We start from the raw sequence: 18,121 nt of genomic DNA, 5'->3' as shown, positions 1-18,121 counted from the left end.
CAGAGTCCGTCACTGACTCCATCCCCACCGGCCGTCTATATGAAGTGTGGTGCAGTAAAAGGTGTAGTGCTGGACAGAAGATATATTTCTCCCAGCAAGATAAGTTTTGGACTGTTATGGAATGTATGTAATGGAGTTTCTTTTGTTTGGCACGTTATCCTGGGGATGGAACTAGGCTGGAAGGAGCCTGAACTGTTTTTCTCTCCCACACATGTCACAAAGGTTCGTGATATGACTATTAGCAACCCTGGGAATGGCACCTGGCGGAAGCCGCTGACTTGGCAGCCGCTTAGTTAAGCCCGTCCCGTGTAAGGGTGAGTCTGAGACCAGTGGTTTTCCAAGCTGGAGTATGTTTGTTTTTTCTCTTACTTTCTGTCTCGGACCGTTTAAAGTGACAATAAACCACTGAAGTTTGGACTGGAAGCCTGTGTGTTGCCTCATTACTGCGGCCCTACCATTGCTCACCTGAGCCAATCCCTACATTTGGTGCTCGAATGCGGGCATACGCAGTGAGGCCAGGCTATTTTTGCTTATTTTTACTCCAGCTTATGTCCTGGGTGAAAGTAGTGGAGCAGACCAAGTCGGGGAACTCTGCAGAAATGGAGGCCACAATAAAAGTGCTTGTGGATGCTATGCGACAACAGCAGCAGGCTACGCAGCAGCAGCAGGAAACCAACCAGCTGTTGATACAGCATATCATGGCATCGCAGACAAGAGAAACTTCACGGGGAATCCATGATGTCCGGAAAGTGGTTCGTACAGCGATCCCCAAAATGGAGAAATCTGATGATGTCGAGACGTACTTGGAGATGTTTGAGGGAGTAGCTGAGCGGGAGAGACTACCCCGGGACCAGTGGGCAGAAGTCATTGCTCCATTTCTGGCTCCAGGACCTTTGAAGGCCTATCAAGATCTATCCCCTGAGCAGAGGGAGGACTACGCAGTCGTCAAGGGTGAGATACTGGCACGTCTTGGGGTAAATGTGTTGGTTCGGGCCCAGCGGGTACATCAGTGGGAGTTTAACCCCCTCTAAGCCAGCTCGCTCCCAATATTATGACCTGTTGCACTTATTTCAGAAGTGGTTAAAGCCTGAGGTTCTGTCTCCCGTGGCCATACTGGACCGCATAGTGACTGATAAATTTGGAGGGGATTGCCCCGCTCCCTCCAATCATGGGTCGGGCAGGCGTCCCCTACTAATGCGCTCCAGATGATGGATCTGATAGAGCGATATGGGGCCACCAAAGAGCTCCAGGGAGGAACTCCCCGGAAGGTGTCCGGAAGGTTCCCTAAATCTCCACCCCTAGCTCGACAAGCAGAGCCCAGGAAGGCCACTCATGACTTATCTGGAGGAGAAAGAGGCCCCATAGTCTGCTGGCGGTGCCAGGAGCCTGGCCATTTGAGAGCTGATTGCCCCCACCTGACTGAGCCCATGGAGACAAACTTTGGGTATCGCCAATCCCATTATGCCGAACTGATTTGCGCTACAGGTATCCAGGAGGGATCCAATATGGGACATTTGTGTAAGGTGGATGTGGAGGGTACCCCAGCTGTGGCCCTACTGGACTCAGGGAGTCTCGTGACCCTAGTACGAGCCAGTCTGGTTCAGTCCAGCGAGTACACTGGTCGGAAAATTGGGGTGTTATGTATACATGGGGACTTAAAAGACTATCCCACTGCCCTAGTGGTGATAAACACGCCAGCGGGGAGGCGGTGCCATGAGGTGGGGGTTGTGGTTAGCTTACATTATGAAGTGATACTTGGTAGAGATTTTCCTTTATTTTCTGTACTGTGGCCCACAGTTGTCTCACCCAGTGGACACCTGCCGACACCGGTGACAACCAGGCTACATTCTCCAGAACTGGGGCATGAACCTGGTAGCCCAGAGGAAGAAGAGTTGGCGGTAGGGGTGACCTCCCCTTCGGTGGAGGAGGGGGAAAATTCTCCCATAGAAGTGTTGGCCGGGGATGTGGAAGACTTACCGCCAGGACCTGAATTGGTAGATTTAAATGTATCGAGCGATAATTTTGGTACAGCTCAACTCCTAGACCCTACTTTGACTCGGGCCAGGGAAAATGTACTGTTTATTAACGGGGAACCCCAACAACCTGGGGCAGCCACCAAATTGCCACGCTTTGAGCTAAACCGAGACCTGTTGTATCGAGTTGAGAAAGTACGTGGGGAAATGGTAGAACAATTATTGGTACCTCAGGCCTATCGTAAACTGGTAATGGACCTAGCGCATGCGCATGTACTCGGAGGGCATTTGGGCCAAAAGAAAACCCTAGACCGAATTTTGCAGCGGTTTTACTGGTTGGGGGTCCATGAAGAGGTTAAACGGTATTGTAATTCCTGTCCTGTGTGCCAGGTAACCAGTCCCCAGTCACACTTTCGGAGTCCTTTAGTGCCTTTACCTATTATAGAGGTGCCTTTCGAAAGAGTGGCAATGGATCTGGTCGGTCCTGTCAATAAGTCAGCAAGGGGGCACCAACACATCCTAGTAGTTCTAGATTATGCCACCCGCTATCCTGAGGCTGTTCCGCTGCGCCATACGTCAGCTAAGCTCATAGCAAAAGAACTCATGGGAATGTTTTCTAGGGTGGGGATTCCGCAAGAGATTTTAACAGACCAAGGAACCCCCTTTATGTCAAAAATAATGAAAGAGCTCTGCCGCTTGTTAAATGTCAAACAGTTGCGCACCTCAGTTTATCACCCCCAAACAGATGGGCTGGTAGAAAGATTCAACAAAACGCTAAAGAGCATGCTAAAAAAAAACGTTTCTAAAGATGGGAAGGATTGGGATCTTTTACTCCCATATTTGTTGTTGCAGTATGGGAGGTCCTACCATTGGTACGGGAACATATGGAGGCAGCCCAACAGTCTCAGAGTCGGGTCTATAACCGGGAGGCTCGGGTAAGAACCTTTAGTCCTGGGGATCGCGTGTTGGTACTTGTGCCCACAGTGGATAGCAAATTTCTAGCAAGGTGGCAGGGGCCCTATGAGATTATGGAGAAGGTGGGACCGGTAGACTATAAAGGTACACCAACCTGGCCGTAGGAAGCCAGAGCAGGTTTATCATGTTAACTTGCTTAAATTCTGGAAAGACAGAGACTACCTTGGGGGGGATAGTCCGCTGCCTGCATTTTCTGTAGAGAAGGCTCCGTTACCTCTGAGTGAGTCAGAAGAAGCCTGGTCTGCAGTCAAAATACCAGATACGTTGTCTCCTAAACAGGTTCAGGAGGTCCGGGAGTTTGTTAGCCGAAATACGGACGTTTTTTCTGAACTCCCTGGACGTAATAATAATAATAATAATAATAATTTTATTTATATAGCGCCAACATATTCCGCAGCGCTTTACAACTTATAGAGGGGACTTATACAGACAATAGACATTACAGCATAACAGAAATCACAGTTCAAAACAGATACCAGTAGGAATGAGGGCCCTGCTCGCAAGCTTACAATCTATGAGGAAAAGGGGAGACACGAGAGGTGGATGGTAACAATTGCTTTAGTTATTTGGACCAGCCATAGTGTAAGGCTCGGGTGTTCATGTAAAGCTGCATGAACCAGTTAACTGCCTAAGTATGTAACAGTACAGACACAGAGGCTATTAACTGCATAAAGTGTATGAGAACATGATGGAGGAACGTGATTATGTTGTTGTTTTTTTATTAATAGGCCACACAGGGATAATTAGGTTAATGCGTTGAGGCGGTAGGCCAATCTGAACAAATGAGTTTTTAGGGCACGCTTAAAACTGTGGGGATTGGGGATTAATTGTATTAACCTAGGTAGTGCATTCCAAAGAATCGGCGCCGCACGTGTAAAGTCTTGGAGACGGGAGTGGGAGGTTCTGATTATTGAGGATGCTAACCTGAGGTCATTAGCAGAGCGGAGGGCACGGGTAGGTTGGTAGACTGAGACCAGAGAGGAGATGTAGGGTGGTGCTGAGCCATGGAGTGCTTTGTGGATGAGGGTAGTAGTTTTGTACTGGATTCTGGATTGGATGGGTAGCCAGTGTAATGACTGGCACAAGGTAGAGGCATCGGTGTAACGGTTGGCGAGGAATATGATCCTGGCAGCAGCATTCAGGACAGATTGGAGCGGGGAGAGTCTGGTAAAAGGTAGGCCAATTAGTAGAGAGTTACAATAGTCCAGACGAGAATGAATAAGTGAGACAGTAAGAGTTTTTGCAGAGTCGAAAGTAAGAAAAGGGCGAATTCTGGAAATGTTTTTGAGATGCAGATAAGAAGAGCGAGCCAGTGATCGGATGTGGGGGGTGAATGAAAGCTCGGAATCAAGGATGACTCCAAGGCAGCGGGCATGTTGCTTTGGAGTAATGGTGGAACCGCACACAGAGATGGCAATGTCGGGCAAAGGTAGGTTTGTAGAGGGAGAGAACACGAGGAGTTCAGTTTTTGACAGGTTCAGTTTCAGATAGAGGGAGGACATGATGTTAGAGACAGCGGTAAGACAATCACTGGTGTTTTCTAAAAAGGTCGGCGTGATAACAGGAGAAGAGGTATATACCTCTTGGATTATGGACGTACCTCCATAATCCAACATGACATTGTTACGGAGCCACAGGCCAAAGTCCGGTTAAAGCCATATCGGGTGCCTGAGGCTCGGCGACAAGCCATATCCCGGGAGGTGGAACATATGTTACAATTAGGGGTCATAGAAGAGTCGCAAAGTGACTGGGCCAGTCCAATAGTCCTAATACCTAAGCCTGATGGGACCCTAAGATTCTGTAATGACTTCAGGAAACTTAATGAAGTTACAAAATTTGATGCTTACCCCATGCCCCGGGTGGATGAATTGATAGAACGGTTTGGGCAGGCACGGTATTTTACAACCCTTGACCTTACAAAAGGGTATTGGCAGGTGCCCCTGACAAAGGCAGCTAAGGAAAAAACGGCCTTTGTAACGCCCGAAGGGCTGTTTCAGTATAAGGTATTACCTTTTGGTTTGCATGGCGCGCCGGCGACGTTCCAACGGCTAATGGATATTGTTCTCCGTCCCCATCGCCGTTATGCCTCAGCCTATCTGGATGATATTGTTGTGTACAGTGCAGACTGGGAAAGTCACTTACCCAAGGTACAGGCGGTGATTGATTTACTCCGACAAGCAGGGCTAACAGCCAATCCCAAGAAGTGTTCCATAGGGTTGGAGGAAGCTCGGTACTTGGGTTATGTCATTGGGAGAGGGGTCCTTAAGCCTCAAATAAACAAAGTGGAGGCAATACAGAACTGGCCCCGTCCCCTCACAACAAAGCAGGTAAAAGCCTTTTTAGGCTTACTGGGATATTACAGGCGATTTGTTCCCAACTTTGCAACATTGTCCGCGCCTCTAACAGACTGCTTGAAAGGGAGGAAGAGTGTGATGGTCCAATGGAATTATCAGTTAGAAGAGGCCTTTGTAAAGTTAAAATCAGTACTGTGTGGTACACCTGTCCTGATTACACCTGATTTCAAAAGAGAGTTCATTGTGCAAACCGATGCCTCTGAGGTAGGTCTTGGTGCCGTGTTGTCTCAAGAAATTAACGGAGAAGAGCATCCCGTTAGTTTTCTGAGCCGAAAGCTTACCCCAGCCGAAATCAGGTACAGTATTGTGGAGAGAGAGTGCCTGGCCATTAAGTGGGCACTTGAGTCTCTTCGCTATTATTTGCTGGGGAGAAAGTTTTGCTTGGTGACAGATCATTCCCCTCTTACATGGATGAGTCAAGCTAAGGAGAGAAATGCACGAGTCACCAGATGGTTTCTGTCCCTGCAAAATTTTAAATTTTCAGTAGAACATCGGGCAGGCAGACTACAGGGGAATGCAGATGCCCTGTCCAGAGTTCACTGTATGTCATGTGTCCACCCCCATAGGGTTGAACAAAGGGGGAAGGTATGTGGTGCAGTAAAAGGTGTAGTGCTGGATGGAAGATATATTTCTCCCAGCAAGATGGAACTAGGCTGGAAGGAGCCTGAACTGTTTTTCTCTCCCACACATGTCACAAAGGTTCATGATATGACTATTAGCAACCCTGGGAATGGCACCTGGCAGAAGCCGCTGACTTGGCAGCCGCTTAGTTAAGCCCGTCCCGTGTAAGGGTGAGTCTGAGACCAGTGGTTCTCCAAGCTGGAGTATGTTTGTTTTTTCTCTTACTTTCTGTCTCGGACTGTTTAAAGTGACAATAAACCACTGAAGTTTGGACTAGAAGCCTGTGTGTTGCCTCATTACTGCGGCCCTACCATTGCTCACCTGAGCCAATCCCTACAGAAGGTTTCCCGTCTTCCCCGCACTGCAATCTTCTATCACGTTAGATCTCAGCTCTGAGTCACACACAGAAGTTTGAGGCTTTAATAAAAGCTTTTTTGTTTCCACAAACACCATGGACAGAAATTATCTGATCCCAAAGTCTCCATGTACAGTGTTTATGGGGTTTATTTCTGGCCTTAGGCTTTCCTATATTGCAAGAAAAACACCAGAAAAATCAGATATTAAAATGTTTCAAAAGAAAATTGGCTCCAACAATTCTTGTAAAAATAAAAAAAACATAAAAAAGAAGGAAACATATTTTATTATTTTTTAACAAGTGAAACCTTTTTTTACAAATTAACTATTTTGGGCCCCAGAACATAGATATAGACCGCAGAGAGGGCACAGGAGCGGATGCAACAAAAACCCTGGCAGTTTAACCACTTGCTGCTGTGAAAAGCAAACATGGCATCTAAGAAGGTGTGAGAGAGTTCGGCTGAATGCCCTCCGCCCCCAAGTACTCGATAGTATGGGGCGGTCTAGATACTACAAAAATTACATACCTAATAATGGTGTCTGGGCTGCAATGTGTGAAGGTCTATTAGGCCGGGCCAGAGGTAGCGTCCAATAAGTTACTTTCTAACCTCTGTAGAGGTCTGTACTCACTCGGCTGAGGTTGAGGTAGGCACAGGAATTGCTATTGCACCAATGTCCAGGCAAGTTTATTTAAACTTCATAAACTGCTCAGGTTGGCAAAACAAAAGAACAGCCTTTTCCAGAACACAAAGTGAAAACATAAAGTAAAAAGTCCATACAACGGGTCCGCCTGCTCAGGATAGTGTCCAATTCTTTAGCACAGACAAACACACAGGAGATCCACACATTAAGGTCCAGACACTGAAAGAGAGACTCGGCCTCCATTTTATCTGCCAAATCGTGCCCCTGGGGTTGGGATATGCGGGCAGTCATTCCCACCCATCTCTTATGACTGCTCGTAAAACCCGGCCCTGGAATGGCTTAATAACTCTCTCAGCACTGTATTTCTGGAGCATGCTTCCGCGCTCACATCACCACAGCTAATAGCTGAAATGATATACACTCACCGGCCACTTTATTAGGTACACCATGCTAGTAACGGGTTGGACCCCCTTTTGCTTTCAGAACTGCCTCAATTCTTCGTGGCATAGATTCAACAAGGTGCTGGAAGCATTCCTCAGAGATTTTGGTCCATATTGACATGATGGCATCACACAGTTGCCGCAGATTTGTCGGCTGCACATCCCAAAGATGCTCCATACTAGGCAGGATGGATCCATGCTTTCATGTTGTTTACGCCAAATTCTGACCCTACCATCCGAATGTCGCAGCAGAAATCGAGACTCATCAGACCAAGCAACGTTTTTCCAATCTTCTACTGTCCAATTTCGATGAGCTTGTACAAATTGTAGCCTCAGTTTCCTGTTCTTAGCTGAAAGGAGTGGTACCCGGTGTGGTCTTCTGCTGCTGTAGCCCATCTGCCTCAAAGTTCGATGCACTGTGCATTCAGAGATGCTCTTAGGCCTACCTTGGTTGTAACGGGTGGCGATTTGAGTCACTGTTGCCTTTCTATCAGCTCGAACCAGTCTGCCCATTCTCCTCTGACCTCTGGCATCAACAAGGCATTTCCGCCCACAGAACTGCCGCTCACTGGATTTTTTTTCTTTTTCGGACCATTCTCTGTAAACCCTAGAGATGGTTGTGCGTGAAAATCCCAGTAGATCAGCAGTTTCTGAAATACTCAGACCAGCCCTTCTGGCACCAACAACCATGCCACGTTCAAAGGCACTCAAATCACCTTTCTTCCCCATACTGATGCTCGGTTTGAACTGCAGGAGATTGTCTTGACCATGTCTACATGCCTAAATGCACTGAGTTGCCGCCATGTGATTGGCTGATTAGAAATTAAGTGTTAACAAGAAGTTGGACAGGTGTACCTAATAAAGTGGCCAGTGAGTGTATATCTCTCCTCAAGGACTCATCTGGCAGGCCATCTTACACCCCCATACACATTAGACTAAAGCTGAATGAAAGCACTGATTTCGGGGGGTTTGGTTGACTATATAATGTATTTGGCGGCCTCCCGACAGATGATGTCAGGCCATAGAAGGATCTAGATAATCCTCTGCTAGAGGAGTTTGGAGGCGACTCTCTCATACAGACCACAGGAAAGCTGGAATATTTGTGTGTATGGGGAGTCGCGAGAGATGGCCGGCTGCCAAATGACCGTTCAGGCAACACTTATCTCATGTGTATGGGGCCGTTAGTATTACACTGACAGCAGATGATACACGGCACTACAGTAGTACAGGGCATCACCAAAGCCATCAGAGTCTTGTATGTGGGTCATTCCACATCAAGTGGACCAGTTTTAAAAATCGTCCCCACTCGACCTTCTCCGATTTTGCTGAAAATTTATAAGGATGTACATGTATGTTTGAAAAGAGGTTCTGTAAATTTTTAGGGCCAGATCTCAAATACATTGGGCACTGTTGACCTTTCACTGGAGGTTCCACCAAGCCTGCGGCTTCAGCTAAGAGGATTTTGCAAACTTTGGCACATAGCCATTAGAGTTCTATACTGGCTGTGATGCTGAAATTTGGCATACTAGCTCAACTTTTGCTGCTAAACACGATAAAATTATTACCGGCTATGACAAAACAATATTTCGGCCGCAATTTTGTGTCAAAGTAGCTTGAAAAACGCGTTGCATAAAATTTATGCCAAACTTTGCCCATATATAACTCAAGACCAAAAACCAATAGTAACTGGTGCTTTGCCCTGTACACCAAACATCTACATGACTTTGCATTGCTGCAATATCACGGTCAAAGCATATGTATTTGTGGAAATATTCACACCCACATATGATGAAAAACTTAAAAAACGAATTTTACCTATTTTTAGGTCAAATTTCTCAAAAAGGGTACCCCTAAAATATATTAATTCTGATATCATTAGAAAGAGCACATTTTTCTCTACAAGGATCATTGGGTTTTTTTTTGGAGTCTCTCCGTTTAAGAAATGAAAAATGCCACTGAACATGGTGTTATTTATTAATACGCAATGAATGGTAACTGCTCTATTCAAACCCTTGCGTTGGTCCATGGTGGTTATACCACAACCAATTCCCTAAGAATTGGTATTATAATCCTATTAAGAATTGTAATAATGCTGTCTTTCGAGAATTGGCAACCCCATCGCCTAGGAGCCATGGCCGATAGCCATGCAAGGCGAGCCTCGGGCGGTCTCTTTATCGCAGATTCCGAAGCCTGAGGGTGGGTGTCTTTGCCTAGGATCCCAAGCCTAATATTGGGTATCTTTTGCTGGTTCCCAAGCCATAATGTTCAGTCTAAGTGGTCTGGAATTGTTGCTGAATTTGCAACATAATCGGTTCAGAGAAGGTGTATTGTCGGCCCATTGCTGTTGCAGCTGGTGCTGGAATTATTGCAATGATTGACTGCTCGGGAATCCAGCATGTATCATTTCTCACAGGCCAGTGAAAGAAGCTAGCTGGTCCATGAGGATGCATAAAATTTATTAATGCATCATGCTCGTCGACTGAAATTTCAGAAATATTTCCAATCCACCAGTTCCTATCGTAAATGCAGGCAATTTATTGCCCTGGCTGGAGGTTTGCAATTGGCACAAAAGGCATTTCTGATCTGACAGATCTATCTACATTTGTAATGAAAGATGATGGGTCATTTGACACCCTTGAAATGCGAATCTTTTTGTCATCAATTGGCACAAACTGGTCATTTTTCTCTTGTTCCAGCAATTGCATGTCCATCTTTGAACTTTTCCTCCCGAACTACCCGTATTTCGTCAATTTTTTCTTTTGGAACAAAAAAAAAAACTTGATTCCATGCAGTTGCTCGTTGCAAAAGTTGAATAAATCCACCGGGGTCAGTATTTGGTTTTCAGTTGGGCGTTGAAGACTGGCACGAGCTGCCAACCTCTTTGCTGTCCCTCCAATCCCATCACAGGGCGACTTTCCATGACTGGTAGCAAAAAAATTCCATTCAGCGCTGATATTGAAATCAGAATTATGGTGGCACAAGTTGAGAAAAATGTTCAAATTTTTGTAATGAGCTGCAGATCCATCGCTGAGGTAGTGGATATGACGAATCCCATAGATGAGAGTCTTGAGATACTCCACAATTACTGTTAAGAAAGTGTGGACTGCAACTGTGTCATGTCGTGAGCAATCACTGATTATGCACAAGCTGATGTTCTGCGCAGCTTCACCATTTAACTCCTTGAAGTAAATTACAAATGGGTGTACTGTAGCTTGACTATTTTCCCAGTGGAAACCTTGAATAGCATCTTGAACAATAAATGAGTAATTTTCAGCAAAGTCCATAAGGATTTTCCTTCAACGATTTCAGATAGCAACTTTTGATGCTTGGCGATGTAGTGATGGCTACAAAGTTTAGAAATTTTCAAAACCAATTCTTCAATGAAATCTTCTATAGTCAGTTGTTTGGTATCAAGAGTGTCTCGATCAGTGTGAATCCATTGTTTGAACTCAATAATGTCTTCAGGGTCACTGTTGACAGACACATTGACTAGAAATTCTTTTAAAACTTCAGGACCCGGGCATTTATCACAATGGCCAAGCATACAGTCCTTGGATTCAATTCCACAGACCATTTTGCATATGAGCTCTTTGCAGTCATCATTGATTGGGCATGCTGCAAGCATTAGTTTGACATTTTGGTGAATGGTACACACACAAACGGAATGTGTTCCAGCAGTTCCAACGGTTACGCACCACTTTGGCCGAAGCTCACAAAACTTGGAAAATCCAATTTCAGGGCCATTCCGATCCCAATAGGCAACAAACATTTTCCTCATATTGCTCAGTAATAGTCACTTTTGCATCTGCTTTTATTCCCCTGCTATTCGCACTGACACATAGTCTTTTTTACCAGGGCACATTCGACTGAATTCATCATCCTCAAAAAATGCCTGCACCTTTTTCTTCACTTCCTCAGAAAGTTTCTTGCTACACTTGACTCTAGGTAAGGCTAAGCTCCCATGTTCACATTTAAGTTTTCATGCTTGTTTGACCATTCGTTCAGAGACACCGAAATTCATCTGATATAGCCTTAGCGACTATTAGTCGCTATTATTAAAAGCGACTATTACTGAGCAATATGAGGGAAATGTTTGTTGCCTATCGGGATCGGAATGGCCCTCAAATTGGATTTTCCAAGTTTTGTGAGCTTCGGCCAAAGTGGTGCGTAACCGTTGGATCTGCTGGAACACATTCCGTTTGTGTGTGTACCATTCACCAAAATGTCAAACTAATGCTTGCAGCATGCCCAATCAATGATGACTACAAAGAGCTCAAATGCAAAATTGTCTGTGGAATTGAATCCAAGGACTGTATGCTTGGCCGTTGTTATAAATGCCCGGGTCCTGAAGTTTTAAAAGAATTTCTAGTCAATGTGTTTGTCAACAGTGACCCTGAAGATATTATTGAGTTCAAACAATGGATTCACACTGATCGAGAAACTCTTGATACCAAACAACTGACTATAGAAGATTTCATTGAAGAATTGGTTTTGAAAATTTCTAAACTTTGTAGCCATCACTACATTGCCAAGCATCAAAGTTGCTATCTGAAATCGTTGAAGGAAAATCTGAGACCTGGAAAGCTTGTGATCCTTATGGAATTTCCTGAAAATTACTCATTTATTGTTCAAGATGCCATTCAAGGTTTCCACTGGGAAAATAGTCAAGCTACAGTACACCCATTTGTAATTTACTTCAAGGAGTTAAATGGTGAAGCTGCGCAGAACATCAGCTTGTGCATAAATCAGTGATTGCTCACGACATGACAGTTGCAGTCCACACTTTCTTAACAGTAATTGTGGAGTATCTCAAGACTCATCTATGGGATTCATCATATCCACTACTTCAGCGATGGATCTGCAGCCCAGTACAAACATTTCAAAATTTTTCTCAACTTGTGCCACCACAATGCTGATTTCAATATCAGCGCTGAATGGAATTGTTTTTGGTAGCAGTCATGGAAAGTCGCCCTGTGATGGGATTGCAGGGACAGCAAAGAGGTTGGCAGCTCTGTTGTGAATTCTGCCCTTGGGCTCCCTCCGGTGGTTTTAAGTGGAACTGCTGCTCCTTGGATTTAGCTTTAGCAGCTGCTTCCACTGATCGTCTCTCCTGCTCTGCTATTTAGCCTGGCTCTAATCTTCAGCCAGTGCCAGCTGTCAATGTTTCTTGGTTGGATTCAGATCTCTCCTTGGATTTCCCTGATAGTCTGTCCAGTTCAGCAAAGATAAGTCCTTGCTTGTTCATTTGTTGTCCACTTGCTGTGGACTTAATCGTTCAGCTCATTTTATGTTTTCTCTAGTCTAGCTTGTCAGTATTGAATATTCAGTTAAGCTGGAAGCTCTGGGGAAGCAGATTTGCCCTCCACACTGTTAGTCAGGTGTGGAGATTTTTTGTAAACTCTGCGGTGGATTTTTCTAGCTTTTAATACTGACCGCACAGTATTCTTTCCTATTCTGTCTATCTAGTTAGAAGTGGCCTCCTTTGCTAAATCCTGGTTTCATTCTGTGTATGTCGTTTCCCCCTCTACTCACAGTCAATATTTGTGGGGGGCTATCTATCCTTTGGGAATTTTCTCTGAGGCAAGATAGCTTTCCTGTTTCCATCTTTAGGCCGGAGACACACTGGTGCGAGATACGGCCGAGTCTCGCTGGTTAAAAGCAAGCTGTGGCACCTGCACTCTGGAGCGGAGCGTGCGGCTCCATGTATTGCTATGCAGCTGCACGCTCCGCTACGGAGTGCAGGTGCCTCAGCTTGCTTTTAACCAGCGAGACTCGGCTGTATCTCGCACCAGTGTGTCTCCGGCCTAAGGGGTAGTTAGTTCTCCGGCTGTGACGAGATGTCTAGGGAGTGTCAGGAACATTCCACGGCTACTTCTAGTGTTGTGTTAGGTTTAGGAACTGCGGTCAGTACAGATACCACCTCCCCAGAGCTCGTCCCATGTTGCTCCTTAACCACCAACTCATAACAGTACAGCTGGCCAGCAATGTATTGAATGCATCTCAAAAGAGGGGAAAAAAAAAGTTCTGAGCCATTTTTTTTTTCTGCAGCCTGTTTTGTCTTTTTTTTCCCCTTAATCTCTGGGTGGTTCAGGATTTTGGCGCTGACATGGATGTTCAGGGTCTGTTCTCTCGTCTGGATCAACTTGCTGCAAGGGTACAGAGTTTCCAAGATTATGTTGTTCAGACTCCGGCTTTAGAGCCTAGAATTCCTACTCCTGATTTGTTTTTTGGGGACAGATCCAAGTTTTTGAACTTTAACCCCTTTTCGACATGCGCCGTACTAGTACTGCGCTGCCGGCACTGCATTACTGACAGCCGCAGTACTAGTACGGCGACTCGATCACGGCGGTCTCGCGCTGAGCGCCGCGGTGATCGGCTGTGGGTGTCAGCTGTATATGACAGCTGACACCCCGCAGCAATGCCCACAATCGGCGCTATCGCCGATCGCGGGTATTTAACCCCTCTGATGCCGCTGTCAATAGTGACAGCGGCATAGAGGGGGATCGCGCAGGGACGGGGGCTCCCTGCGCTCTCCTACCGGAGCAGCGCGATGAGTCCCCGGATCCAAGATGGCCGTGGGACTCCTTCCGGGTCATGAGATGACCCTGCTTGCCGGCGCCTGCTGAGAGCTGCTGAGTGCAGGCGCCGGCAAGCCTCTGCAAAGTGCCTGTCACATCGGTGATCTGACAGAGTGCTGTGCACACTCTCAGATCACCGATCTGTGATGTCCCCCCCTGGGACAAAGTAAAAAAAAAAAAAAAATGTCCACATGTGTAAAAAAAAAAAAATAAAAAAAAAATTCCTAAATAAAGAAAAAAATAAAGAAAAAATATTCCCATAAATTTCTTTATCTAAATAAAAAAAAAAATCACACAATAAAAGTACACATGTTTATTATCTCCGCGTCCGTAACGACCCCACCTATAATACTATATTACTAGTTAACCCCTTAAGTGAACGCCGTAAAAAAAAAAAAACGAGGCAAAAAACAACGCTTTATTCTCATACCGCCAAACAAAAAGTGGAATAACACGCGATCAAAAAGACGGATATAAATAACCATGGTACCGCTGAAAACGTCATCTTGTCCCGCAAAAAAAAAGCCGCCATACAGCATCATCAGCAGAAAAATAAAAAAGTTATAGCTCTCAGAATAAAGCGATGCAAAAACAATTATTTTTTATATAAAAGTTTTTATTGTGTAAAAGCGCCAAAACATAAAAAAATTACATAAATGAGGTATCGTTGTAATCGTACTGACCCGAAGAATAAAACGGCTTTATCTTTTTTACCAAACGCGGAACGGTATCAACGCCCCTCTTAAAAGAATTTCAGGAATTGCTGGTTTTTGTTCATTCCGCCTCCCAAAAATCGGAATAAAAAGCGATCAAAAAATGTCATGTGCCCGAAAATGGTACCAATAAAAACGTCAACTCGTCCCGCAAAAAACAAGACCTCACATGACTCTGTGGACCAAAATATGGAAAAATTATAGCTCTCAAAATGTGGTGATGCAAAAACTATTTTTTGCAATAAAAAGCGTCTTTTAATGTGTGACGGCTGCCAATCATAAAAATCCGCTAAAAAACCCGCTATAAAAGTAAATCAAACCCCCCTTCATCACCCGCTTAGTTAGGGAAAAATAAGACAATTTTAAAAAATATATTTATTTCCATTTTCCCGTTAGGCTACTTTCACACTAGCGTCGGTACGGGGCCGTCGCGCTGCGTTGGCCCGACGTACCGACGCATACTGTGCAAGCGCTGCACAACGGGAGCAGCGGATGCTGTTTTTCCACGCATCCGCTGCCCCATTGTGAGGTGCGGGGAGGTGGGGGCGGAGTTCCAGCCGCGCATGCGTGGTCGGAAATGGTGGACCGTCGGCACAAAAAAAGTTACATGTAACGTTTTTTTGCTGCCGGCGGTCCGCCACAACACGACGCAACCGACACAACACGACGGTTGCGACGTGTGTCAATACGTCGCTAATGTTAGTCTATGGGGAAAAAACGCATCCTGCAGATGACTTTGCAGGATGCGTTTTTTCGCCAAAACGACGCATTGCGACGTATGCAAAAAAACGCTAGTGTGAAAGTAGCGCTAGGGTTAGGACTAGGGTTAGGGCTAGGGTTAGGGTTGGGGTTGGGGTTTCAGTTAGAATTAGGGAGTTTCCACTGTTTAGGCACATCAGGAGCTCTCCAGACGCGACATGGCGTCCGATCTCAATTCCAGCCAATTCTGCTTTGAAAAACTAAAACAGTGCTCCTTCCCTTCCGAGTTCTCCTGTGCGCCCAAACAGTGGTTCCCCCCAACATATGGGGTATCAGCGTTCTCAGGACAAGTTGGACAACAACTTTTGTTGTCCAATTTCTCCTGTTACCCTTGGGAAAATAAAAACGTGGGGGCTAAAATATAATTTTCGTGGAAAAAAAATATTTTTTATTTTCACGGCTCTGCGTGATAAACTGTAGTGAAACACTTGTTGGTTCAAAGTTCTCACAACACATCTAGATAAGTTCCGTGGGGGGTCTAGTTTCCAATATGGGGTCACTTGTGGGGGGTTTCTACTGTTTAGGTACATCAGGGGCTCTGCAAATGCAACATGACACCTGCAGACCAATCCATCTAAGTCTGCATTTCAAACGGCGCTCCTTCCCTTCCGAACTCTGCCGTGCGCCCAAACAGTGGTTCCCCCCCAATGTATGGGGTATCACCGTACTCAAGACAAATTGGACAATAACTTTTGTGGTCCAATTTCTCATGATACCCTTGGGGAAAAAAATTGCGGGCTAAAACATCATTTTGTGGAAAGAAAAAATGATTTTTTAATTTTCACAGCGCTACATTCTAAACTTTAGTGAAACAATTGGGGGTTAAAAGTGCTCACCACACATCTAGATTAGTTCCTTAGAGGGTCTACTTTCCAAAATGGTGTCACTTGTGGGGGTTTCCACTGTTTTAGGCACATCAGGGGCTCTCCAATCGCGACATGGGTTCCGATCTCAATTCCAGCAAATCTTGCATTGAAAAGTCAAATGGCGCTCCTTCACTTCCGAGCTCTGCCATGTGCCCAATCAATGGTTTACCCCAACATGTGGGGTATCGGCGTACTCAGGACAAATTGTACAACTACTTTTTTGGTCCACTTTCTCCTGTTACCCTTGGTAAAATAAAACAAATTGGATTTGAAGTAAAAATTTTGTGAAAAAAAAGTTAAATGTTCAATTTTTTTTTTAAACATTTCAAAAATTCCTGTGAAGCACCTGAGGGGTTAATAAACTTTTTGAATGTGGTTTTGAGTACCTTGAGGGGTGCAGTTTTTTGAATGGTGTCACTTTTGGGCATTTTCTGTCATATAGACCCCTCAAAGTCACTTCAAGTGTGAGGTGGTCCGTAAAAAAAATGGTTTTGCAAATTTTGTTGCAAAAATGAGAAATCGCTGGTCAACTTTTAACCCTTATAACTCCCTAACAAAAAAAAATTATGTTTCCAAAATTGTGCTGATGTATAGCAGACATATGGAAAATGTTGTTTATTAACTGTATTATGAGATATAACTCTCTAATTTAAGGGCATAAAAACTAAAAGTGTGAAAATTGCTAAATTTTCATAATTTTCGACAAATTTTTGTTTTTTTCACAAATAAATGCAAGTCATATCGAAGAAGTTTTACCACTATCATGAAGTACAATATGTCACGAGAAAACAATGTCAGAATCAGCAGGATCCGTTGAAGCGTTTCAGAGTTATGACCTCATAAAGTGACAGTGGTCAGAATTGTAAAAATTGGCCGTGTCACTTAGGTGAAAACAGGCTTCGGGGTGAAGGGGTTAAAAATAACGGCAGATTGTTTTTTGCTTTGAGACCCCTTTCCTCTGGTGACCCCATTCAGCAGGTGAAAATTGTCATCTCTCTGCTGCGTGGTGACCCTCAGGACTGGGCATTCTCCCTTGAATCAGGAGATCCGGCATTGCTTAATGTAGACGCATTTTTTCAAGCGCTCGGATTACTGTATGACAAACCTAATTCTGTGGATCAGGCAGAAAAAACCTTGCTGGCTCTGTGTCAGGGTCAGGAAGCGGCAGAATTATACTGCCAGAAATTTAGAAAGTGGTCTGTGCTCACTAAATGGAATGAGGATGCCCTGGCAGCAATTTTCAGAAAGGGTCTTTCTGAAGCCCTTAAAGATCTTATGGTGGGGTTCCCCACGCCTGCTGGTTTGAGCGAATCTATGTCTCTAGCTATTCAGATTGATCGGCGTCTGCGCGAGCGCAAGGTTGTGCACCATATGGCAGTGTCCTCTGAGCAGAGTCCTGAGCCTATGCAATGTGATAGGATTTTGACTAGAGCAGAACGGCAGGAATTCAGACGTCAGAATAGGCTGTGTTTTTACTGTGGTGATTCTGCTCATGTTATTTCTGATTGCCCTAAGCGTACTAAGAGGGTCGCTAGTGTCATGGTTCCCAATGGCAGGGGAACATCAGGACACATAGAAAAACGGACAAGCTCTCGGGTGATGGAAACTAGAGCTGACCACGATGCTAAACCTATCACACAACTAATAGTAGCCAGGGAACGTACCTACGTTTTTGCTAGACGTCTCGCACCAGCCGGAGAACTAACTACCCCTGGTAGATGAAACATAGACCTGGCTTGCCTCCAGAGAAAATCCCCACAGGAGATAGTAGCCCCCCACATATAATAACGGTGAGTTCAGATGAAAAGACACACGTAGTATGAAAGCAGATTTAGCACAGCGAGGC

At 45.0% G+C, this 18,121-nt stretch overlaps 1 protein-coding gene across 1 annotated transcript in view; it reads right to left on the bottom strand.

The window, feature by feature from the left end:
• The window catches only part of LOC143767937 (uncharacterized), a 79,999-nt gene extending 73,444 nt beyond the window's left edge, over positions 1-6,555 (bottom strand). The window contains exon 1 of the mRNA XM_077256472.1: positions 6,245-6,555. The gene's annotated coding sequence lies outside the window, so the exon portion shown is untranslated. The remainder of the gene's footprint in view (positions 1-6,244) is intronic.
• Positions 6,556-18,121: the final 11,566 nt, after the last annotated feature.

Source organism: Ranitomeya variabilis, chromosome 4 (genome assembly GCF_051348905.1).
Source record: "Ranitomeya variabilis isolate aRanVar5 chromosome 4, aRanVar5.hap1, whole genome shotgun sequence".
NCBI lineage: Eukaryota > Metazoa > Chordata > Amphibia > Anura > Dendrobatidae > Ranitomeya > Ranitomeya variabilis.
Note: the sequence above shows the minus strand (reverse complement) of the source record. Positions and strands in the feature narration are given on the sequence as shown.